Source organism: Dromiciops gliroides, chromosome 1, assembly GCF_019393635.1.
Source record: "Dromiciops gliroides isolate mDroGli1 chromosome 1, mDroGli1.pri, whole genome shotgun sequence".
NCBI lineage: Eukaryota > Metazoa > Chordata > Mammalia > Microbiotheria > Microbiotheriidae > Dromiciops > Dromiciops gliroides.
Window position 1 is genome coordinate 346124159 of NC_057861.1, and position 9619 is coordinate 346133777.

At 40.8% G+C, this 9619-nt stretch overlaps 1 pseudogene; it reads right to left on the minus strand.

Annotated features, from left to right (window-relative positions):
- Positions 1 to 8049: 8049 nt before the first annotated feature.
- LOC122734522 lies at positions 8050 to 9304 on the minus strand (annotated as a pseudogene).
- Between the last annotated feature and the right edge of the window lie 315 nt (positions 9305 to 9619).

Below are 9619 nucleotides of genomic sequence, written 5' to 3' on the forward strand. Positions count from 1 at the left end.
GTCTTGACTTGCACAATAACTGGATTTAAGTAAGGAAGAGCAGGCAAAGGTCATCACCCTCATTCTCTCCTCCAGAGTCACCAGAGTCCAGTGGCAAGACAGAAACCAAGACAACTTGGGCAGTGGCCCAGCCCTGTTAAACTGGGAACTCCTTGAACAGAGAGATGGGATGGCTTTGTTTTTGTCTTTCTTTGTATCTCCACTGCGTACCATTGTACCTGGAACATTGAAGTCACTTAATAAATGATAGCTGACATGCCTTGATTTTCCAATTCAAAGAATCCAGCTTTTCAATCAAGCTTTCTAATATGTTATATTGCCTTTCTTCTCAGACATACATATGTAAAAAAAAATGTTGAAGGAGCCAGGAAGGAAACTATCTAGAAATGGCTACAGAAGTAATGATCTAGGACAAGACACTTGACCTCTATGAATCACAACATCCTGATCTGTAAAACAATGAAGCAAAGCTAAATGATCTCAAAAGTTCTTCCAGCCATAAACTTCTATGGATACCTGAGCACTCTAAGTAATTATATCTGATAATATTCTTAATAGCTATATGACCCTGGCTAAGTAAAAACCTTTCTGAGACAGTTTTATTATCTATAAAATGGGGGAAATATTTATATTACCTGCATCACAGAATTGTGAGCAAATACTTTTAACAAAGCACTATAATAATGTGAATTATTTATATACATATATACACATACACATACACATACACATACATACACACATACACATAAACATGTGTATATATAGTGTAAGGGCCTAAAATTCTAGCTATGATGTCTAAAATCTAATAAATGGTCATCTTAAATTAGAAGTTTTAGCAAGAGTTTAGACTTTTATGTATTTATTAAAGTTCATCAGAAGTTGGCGAGGAGAGAGAGAGAGGTAAAAATCAAACTTCATCTAACTATATCTAAGAAACCCCAGAATCTGCTCCGCCAAGCCAAGGTCAGGAACTGAAAGGGCCACTCTCTCCTCGGCTTCTCCCAGAACCTCTTGTGAAACAGGAAACAGGGCCATCTAGACACACAGCTCCAAGCTAATTGGCTGGTAACTTTGATTGACACAACTAACGGGCAGTAACTTCTGGACGCTAAAGTCACATGGTTTTCAAATCACATGCTTTCTCCTCATGGTGGAGCTTCCCTGCAATATCTTTCTCAACAGGTTGGTAGTGCTCTAAATCTCACAACAGCCAGATGAGGGATAGCTGTGTATAGTTTATGTTGGGGACGAATCCATTAACTAACACACCAACTCCCACCTCTCATTGCCAGTGGCTTATTCCTTTTCAAATCCCTCGTCAGGTTGAAATGGAAATCTACATTGTGAATAGGCTCAGAGATTAAATTTTAGACACTCTATTTCTGATCAACTTGCTCCCAGCTCAGCATGAGCTGAAGAAAAACTCTCTCTTTTGGGTTAGATTCCCTTCCCTCAGTACCGAACTGTCTATTTATTGTCTTGGACTAAAATCACAGTAAGTGGTCTTATGCCATAAACAAACATTAAAATAAAACATAACAGGCTGCATTATGAATGTAGACAGTGTAGACGTTGAATTTCTTTCTCCTCTATCTCTCCTGATTGGTCAGAGGGGACAAATGTGAAGGAGAGTGCTTTGGCAAGTAGAGGGAGCTTCCTTAGGATAGCCCTTTGGGGAACAAGATGGAGAGGAGAAGGGGGCTGATGTTCAGTTATCTCACCAAATGCAGTCTATTGGTTCAGTAAGGCTGTTCTCTGTCTCAGTCTATTGGCATCCCTACCTGCCTTCCATACACACTAAATGACAAAAGAAGGTTATTTTAGCTTGCTTTTCCTGCTGTCTCTTGCAGGGAAAACTCCTAGTCCTTCATTGTCTACCAGGTAGGTTCAGAGTCATCCTTCACATCCCAACTTAGCAATTTGGCTTTTTTTTTTTTTGCCTTTTGGCCATGTGACTTATCCAAAGGGAATGTGCCCCAGCATTCCCACCCCACCATATTTCTAAAACAACCTAGGAGAGGGATTACTGAAAGAATCTCTCCCAAGTCATATACTTAAGCGCATTAGAGAGAAGTGAATGACTTAAGGTCACACAGTGAGTGTCAGAGTTGGGATTAGAATCAGCATCTTTTGGCTTGAAATCTAGTACTCTTTCCACCATACCACATCCATTAACATCCTAATTAGGAAAAATTATTAACAATTATAGACTTAAGCAGGCAACTGGTCTAATATTGATATAATTGTAGCAAAGCTCCTCCTCCCCCCCCCAAAAAAAAACCCAACAACCTTTGTTTCCATATTCAGACCTAGGTTTTTAAAAAAATTTTGTTTGGCTTGAATTATCCAGAAAATTGTATAATTCTTCACTTTTCTTTCTGTGCAAAAAGTCAAAGGCTAGTTCTTTTTTCCCATATAATTAACCTCAGGATATTTTACAGAGAGGGAGCTTAAAAGCAAAGTACTTGAGCTTATATGTCTTGTCTAAAACTAAGGGTGATGCCTACAAGGTATTTGGGGAAGATTCTGAAGGGGTCCAGGCTATGGAGAGTTCTGATCCATTGTTTGATAATGACAGCAGATGCTTCATGTAAACATTCCATTTCCCCAAGTGTTTGACCCACTGGAGGAGGTGGATTCTGTAGTGGGACAATCTGGCTCAAGCATCCTTTGCCAACTGTCTGTGCCCAAAGTCATCTGTGATTCGGGAGCTTTCTGTAAGTTTTTGTTTAAGAAAATAAACTGGTGGCATGGGGTCAGGATTGAAATGAGATTTTTCAGCAAGGCTATTAATAAAAATTAATGGTGTTTACCATGTCTCTAGTATCTCATTGGGAAAAAAGTGAACATTTGGGAAGTTAAATATCTGGGATAGCCAGGGGGCTGCCATGTTCTCATCTGACCTCTTTCTTCCTTGGCTTTCTCTCTTGGCTTCTGAACTGGAACAGCTTGGTTGTTGCTGCCAGATATAGTTAGGATCCCAGCACATCCAGATAATATTACAACTTAAAGCTGCATCAGGAAATGCCATTTGAAACAGCTATTGATGGACACAGGGTGATTTGCCAGTGATTCATGGCACAGGGGTTAAGAACAGTAGAGGGGGGCAGCTAGATGGTGCAGTGGATAGAGCACTGGCCCCTGGATTCAGGAGGACCTGAGTTCAAATCCATTCTCAGACACTTGACACTTACTAGCTGTGTGACCCTGGGCAAGTCACTTCACCCCAACTGACTCACCAAAAAAAAAAAAAAAAAAGAACAGTAGAGGGGGCAAGTATGTGACAAGTCAAATCTTTCATTTCTGTAATATCTCCTGGAGATTCATCATAGTTGGAATTAAAATATGTTTTTCCATCCCTCGAACCTGTTGTCAAATCCACAATAATGGGCAATGCCTACCTATTCATGTTTTTCTAACAATAAATAAAAAGTCAACTTAATTATAATAGGTCCTATTAGTTGTCCAGTGGTCCTGTCTCTGAGGAAAAATCTAATATACCAATGACAGAGGAAGAAAACAGGGTTGTTTTAAAAGGATCCCCAGGATTCTGTAGGAAGAGCTCCCTGGAAGCTCAGAGCTTCTCAGTAAATCAGTCTTGAAGGACTGGAAGTGTGGGTGAGCTTGTGCAAATGTTATGTGGGAGATTTTCTTGATGGTGCCAACAACTCTGGCACATCAATCAAGCTGAAGATTCAGAGGCTATTGCACCTGCCAAGCAGGCAGAAGACCCAGTGTTTCTCCTACTTCTTGTCACCTATTCTTGTTTCAGGCTGCTGTGTTGTCCCAGCTTCCCATCTTGCTGTCACTGCCACTGTCATTGTGTTGCCTCTTCTTTTAAGCCAGCTTCTAGCTTGGCTCTAAGGCGAAGTAACAGACTCAAGTGCATTAAACCTGAAAGAAACACATTCCTTCTAGAATTATTTCTAACTGATACCTGCATGGCCAATGAGAAGGGAAGGTCTTATACAAGGGGGTCTAAGAACTGGAAGGTAGGTAGCCCTTCCAAACTGTTTGCATTCTTCTTGAGCTCATCCTTTTTTCTCAAGTCTCCAAGGTTACAGAATCAGGGCCATCAGGAATCTTGAGCAGCAGTAGGATATGGTAGAAAGCTTGTTGGATCTGCAGTCAGAAAGCCTGGGTTTGAATTCTGTGACCTTTCTGGATCTCAGTTTCCTTATATGTAAAATGGGAAGGGGAGGGTAGATTAGATAGCGTCTTAAATTCCTTCCATCTCTAAATCTATGATATTGCTAGCTTTCTATTCTACTCATTCAGTTTATCTTAGAGACAGTTCTCTCTAATAGATAGACAGCTGTCCTTAGAGTTGGTAAGTTCGGGATCTACATCTGAAAACAATTAGCTGTGTAACCTTGGCCAAGATTTAAGGCAACTCTATGAGACTATAGATTTCAGAACTGTTGCCCATCTGCATTGGCAGGAAACTCTACCAGCTGTTCTCTGAACCAAAGAAATCACAGAGATGGATAAAAAAAAGTTTATTTAGCACATTTCTTTTTCTCCATCAACATTTAGGTAGGTCACTAACCTCTCTTGGCAACCCCCTCTGTAAGTAAACCCTTCTTTATATTTTACAGGTTCCTAATATATAACTTAAACCATTCTCCTTTTATTTTGTCCTTAACCTCTAGGCTTCAAAACATCTATGATTTCGTTGCTATGGGTACTTCTCTCAGCACAAATTGCAATACCTGCAGGCCTTTCTAGGTAGCTCCATGGGTTGCCAAAGCTCCTGCCAGCCAGTCTTCTGGTGATAAGTCTGTTTGAACCCAGCTACTTTCTCAAATTAGGCCAGAAAGTTTCTGTAAATCAGGAGTTCTTAATCTGGTATCCTTGAAGTTTTTGGGGTTTTTTTTAGATATTTTTAACTGCATTTCTTTTATTTAATTATTATTTTTTAAATGAACAGAAATCTACTTTCCCTCCCACTCTCTTTTCTATTGGGAAAATAAGAAAAAAAATTCCTTGTAATCAATATGCATAGTCAAACAAAAGAAATCCCCTCCATTAGCCATAAACAAAGTATAAATGTCTCAGTCTGCTTCCTGAATCTATCATCCTTCTGTCAAGAGGATAACAAGATTCTATCTACATTTCAATTTACAGTCTTATGTCTTTCATTTTATTCAATTAAAAACATGACTCTAAGAAAAGGTCCTATCCTGGTTCAAAAGGAGGGCAAGAAAGTCCTACTTCTATTCTCCCTTCTGGTTGCCTCCCTTCCTCACTGGACGTGGCCTTCCTCTTCTTCTGTATTATCTTTCTCTTCAATTCAACCCCCACATAAAATGAAAAGGGTGAGGCATATGGGGAAGCTGTGTATAGAACCCAAGTATGATTACTGGCTTCTCTTCAACTTTATCAAGATTCTAGGTAGATGCTACAATAATTTATTTCTATAATTGTCTTATGGAAATTTATTTTGATTTGGAGACCCTGCCTTTGGGCTAAGATTAAAAAGCTTTACACTCTCAGGGTTTTTTTTCTGTGTGAGGGGCTGGTGCCTCTCCCCCTCCAGTTTAGCTGAGCCAAAACAGCCCTGTAGGCTTTTCAGGATGCTAGGTCAGAAGGCTGGAAAAAAAAAAAAAAGCCCCAGCTCCCTACGCCCTGAGGGAAGCTGCCCCGGAGATCCCAGGCCTATCCTGCCAGGCCCTAGCATAGCCCGTGTGGAGGTCCCAGGTGCGCAACAGGGGCACAGGCCCCTCGAGCCCCGCTGGGCACAGCCCTACTGCAGCTGGCTTGGCGTGTTCGGGGGCGCAGGAATGGACAGAAAGGGGGCTGCTACAAGGATGCTAAGGAGACTAAATCTATGTAAAGAGAGGAGCTGACAGAGACGGAGAAAAAGCTAAGAGCAAGGAGGCTAGAGGATGCTGGAACACTAAGAGAACGCAAGGAAGTCAGTGAGAGAGAAACACAGGGGTTCAGTGCAGCAGTATGGAGAGGAAAGTTAGGGGGTCAGGAAGGTCGACAAGGTGAAAGGGGCTTGGAGTTAGAAGAAAGCAGCTGAGCAGTGAAAGCACAGGGAAGCTAGAGTGAAGGAGTGAAAGTTGGAGAAAGCTGGAGCATATCCTAAGGCAAGAAGCCCTTATTATATTAAAAGCAGACAGGTTGTATAATTTGCATTTCTTAATTTATCGTTTATGTTGATTTTTATAAATAAATTCTGCTTTATTATTTAATTAAGAGGCTTCTTAATTGTTTGTTTATCAATTTGGGAGCAGTGTGGAGAAATTTTGTAAACGGCCCATAGGAAATTAATGGCAGTCAGATAGCCAGCCAGTCAACAGTCCCAGATTAGGCTTTAGGTATCCCAGTCAGATTAGGCCCTCCAAATTAGGCTTAAACTAGTTAAAATAATTCTTACAATTGAATGGCAACCCAGATGGAATTTACAGCATAATTATAATCTTTCTTAAACTTATAATTTTTCATATAATCATAATTTTTCATATAGGTACAGTTCTATAATTTTCCAGATTAGATTCTGTTATTAATTTTTTTTTACAGTCTGAATATTAAAATTATTCTAACACAAGTCCACCTTCCCCAGGATTCGCCTTTTTCTTTTCTCCTTTTTTTCCCCAATTATGGATATATTTTGCCTCTTTTTTCCATCATTAAGCATGTCTCCACTTGTCTAGAGGTCCTTAAATAAAAGCAGAAATTGACTCTGTGGTGTCTTCTGCCATACCTGTTACTATCCAGTGAAATATATTTCCTTTTTTTTTCCTGTTGATGTGTACATGAGGATGGGTGGGCAGGGAAATTGTCCCACCTGTTAAAAAAGAATTCCCTTTTTTGTGGAGATTATTCCTTTAAGAGGAAACATTTCATATTTCAGGACCTCCACTTATGGGTAAAAACTGTTGTATCATCGTTTGAATTAGAAAATCCCTAACCTTTATTTGAACTACATGAAATGTAAATGGAGGTGACAACAGTTAAAAAGACAGATGAAGGCCTCTTTCTGACAAGTTTTTCATGAAAGGGTCCATCTTGAGTCAGTTGCATATGCTCTGAGCTGAGAGTGCTGTTAAGTCACACATCTGACAGTAAAGTCAGTCTTCATAATGGCATACTAGATCTAAAAAGGAATTTTAAAATAAAATGAAAATGCTATTCTTTAAGAGTTGGTTGCAAGTTCTGGGGAAACCTAATAGAAAATAGCATACTGTAGAGAAATATTTCACCTACACTGGGAATTCAAAATCATTTTAGCAAGTGGCAACATTAATAAAGTAAGAAAATATTCCATTCTGGACTCTTGGGTAATTAGGAAACCCATTTATTGACACCTAGGTATTGTGTTTGAGCAGGTAATGAATTTTTACAAAGCAATTACATCTTGTGAATAACTCTAATACTGTTATTTCAGCCATTCGTAACATCCCTCTTGGCCCACAAACATGATTTGATCTTTCTTGATTTTTCATGATTAGGACAGTTAGGTGGCCCAGGGGAATAGAGCTCTGGAAGGCCTGGAGTCAGGAAGACATGAGTTCAAATCTGGCCCCGACACTTACTAGCTATATGATCCTGAGTAAGTCACTTGACTTCTGCCTTCCTCAGTTTCCTCAACTATAAAATATGAACAATAATAGTGTTTCCCTCACAGAGTTGTTGTGAGTATCACATGTGATAATATATCTGCACAGCCTTTAACACAGTACTGGGCTCATGGTAGAGGCTTAAGAAATGCTTGTTCCCTTTCCTTTGCCACCTCCCTTTCTAATTCTTTTATTTTTTTAAACACAAATGACATTTATTAGGTTCACTGACATGCAAAGGATGATAGATTGCTGTTGGAAGAACTAATTATATACAGCAGCAATGGAAACACAGTGAAAAGGGTCCATCCATACCTTCCAGCAGAACACATTTCTCCCAGATACCTCTCTCAGGAAAGGGAGGGAGGGAGGCAGTCAGAGGAAGATGGAGAAGTCCAAGGCAGTCTCTGGGAGAAGCTGGGCTTCCCCGGGCCACTGTGCTCTGACCTAGTGCTCTGGTGTTCACAGACGGCTATTTTCACGTGGTCAGGGCAGTATTTCCCAAGTCTCTGCTTTGGCTGCCTTTAAGCTCAATGGATGGCCCAGAACAATTTCTCAGGTCTCAGCACCATCGTCCTGAGCTAATTCTTCACCATACAGAATTTCATAATTGTCCAGCACTTCCTTGGGGGGTGACTTATTCCACTTGCAATCTGCAATCTCGTCGTTGGGTACAGGGATGTTGAGGGTGTCATTGATCAGGTTATACTTGAGGATTTGGTTGTTGGCCATGCTGGAGGTAAGAGATGGGGACACGTTAACTTCTATTGGCCACTGTTTCAGTTTATCATTGATGATGATGTCATAGCCATAACATTCAAAGCCGTGTTTGTCATTGTTCATCCCAGGGCCCATGGCTTTCAGGGACTGCACGACTAATTTGGTGGATTTCATCAAACAGCTTGCCTGTCACCTCCTTCCCACACATGCTCTCCAGATATAAGCACAAATTATTCATTGTCCACTTGCCCCAGTGGATGTGGTTGTAGTCATCCCCCTGCTTCTGGATGGCAATGTTGGTGAGGTGCACAAACATATTATCCAATTCATTGGTGTTCAGGGTGTACTTCACGGTGCAGAATCGACAAAAGCCCAGATTATACATGTAACACCTCAGGGGCTAGTACGTAGACACTAACACATACAATCGCAGGTCAAACTTCCTCCCTCCAATGAGCAGCGGGTTGCTGATATACAGAGAGATGACATAGGCTTCTTTGGACGACCGAGACATGAATGATAATGTTTTGCTGTCCCGAGATCACTTTTTAATCTGTGAGAGTTTATTGATGACAAATATCCCCTTCCTCTGGGCCTTCCCACAAGGCTTCATAATCCAGGTGGCGGAGGGGCTTTTCCAGAATTCCTCTACAAACAGGTTGTAGTCAGCAGGGAGCGTGAAGGTGACTGGCATGAAGTCCAAATAGATGTATTTCCCGATCTTGTCCTTCTCTGCCTTCTTTCTCCAGCTCTTTCACATATTTTTTCATGTTCTTCACCATTAAGTCCTTCCTGGTCAGCTCATAATGATTGGGGAAATGGTTGACGATCTGATCATCGGAGAGGTGATAACCAGCTTTGAGACTGAACACATTGCAGATCATCTGTACACTCATTCAATAAAAATTTCAGTCTTCATTCTCTGTCACTTGGACCCAACCTCTTTTCTCAAAATTATTGATGAGCACTGACTTCTCAATGTCCATCACCCATTTCACTTTTCCCACCAGCATTCATTTAAATTGCTTCTTGAAAGGACTCGCTGGTTGTTACAGGTAGGTTGTTTTCTTGTCTAATGCCTCCACCTGCCACTCCTGCCCTGGGTCTGCACAGCTGTACGTCCCCTCGGGGCTCAGCTCCTGCCCCGGGCGGAGCCTGGCACCCTCCGGAAGCCACTGTCGGGAATGAGAATCTAGCCCTTTCTAATTCTTAAAAAATAAAATAAAATAAAATAAAATAAAATAAAATAAAGCTCCCTTGACCCTGCTATCTTTTCCTCTTGGCTTTTTATTCACTTTCCCTGCTAAATTTCTAGAGAGCACCTCATT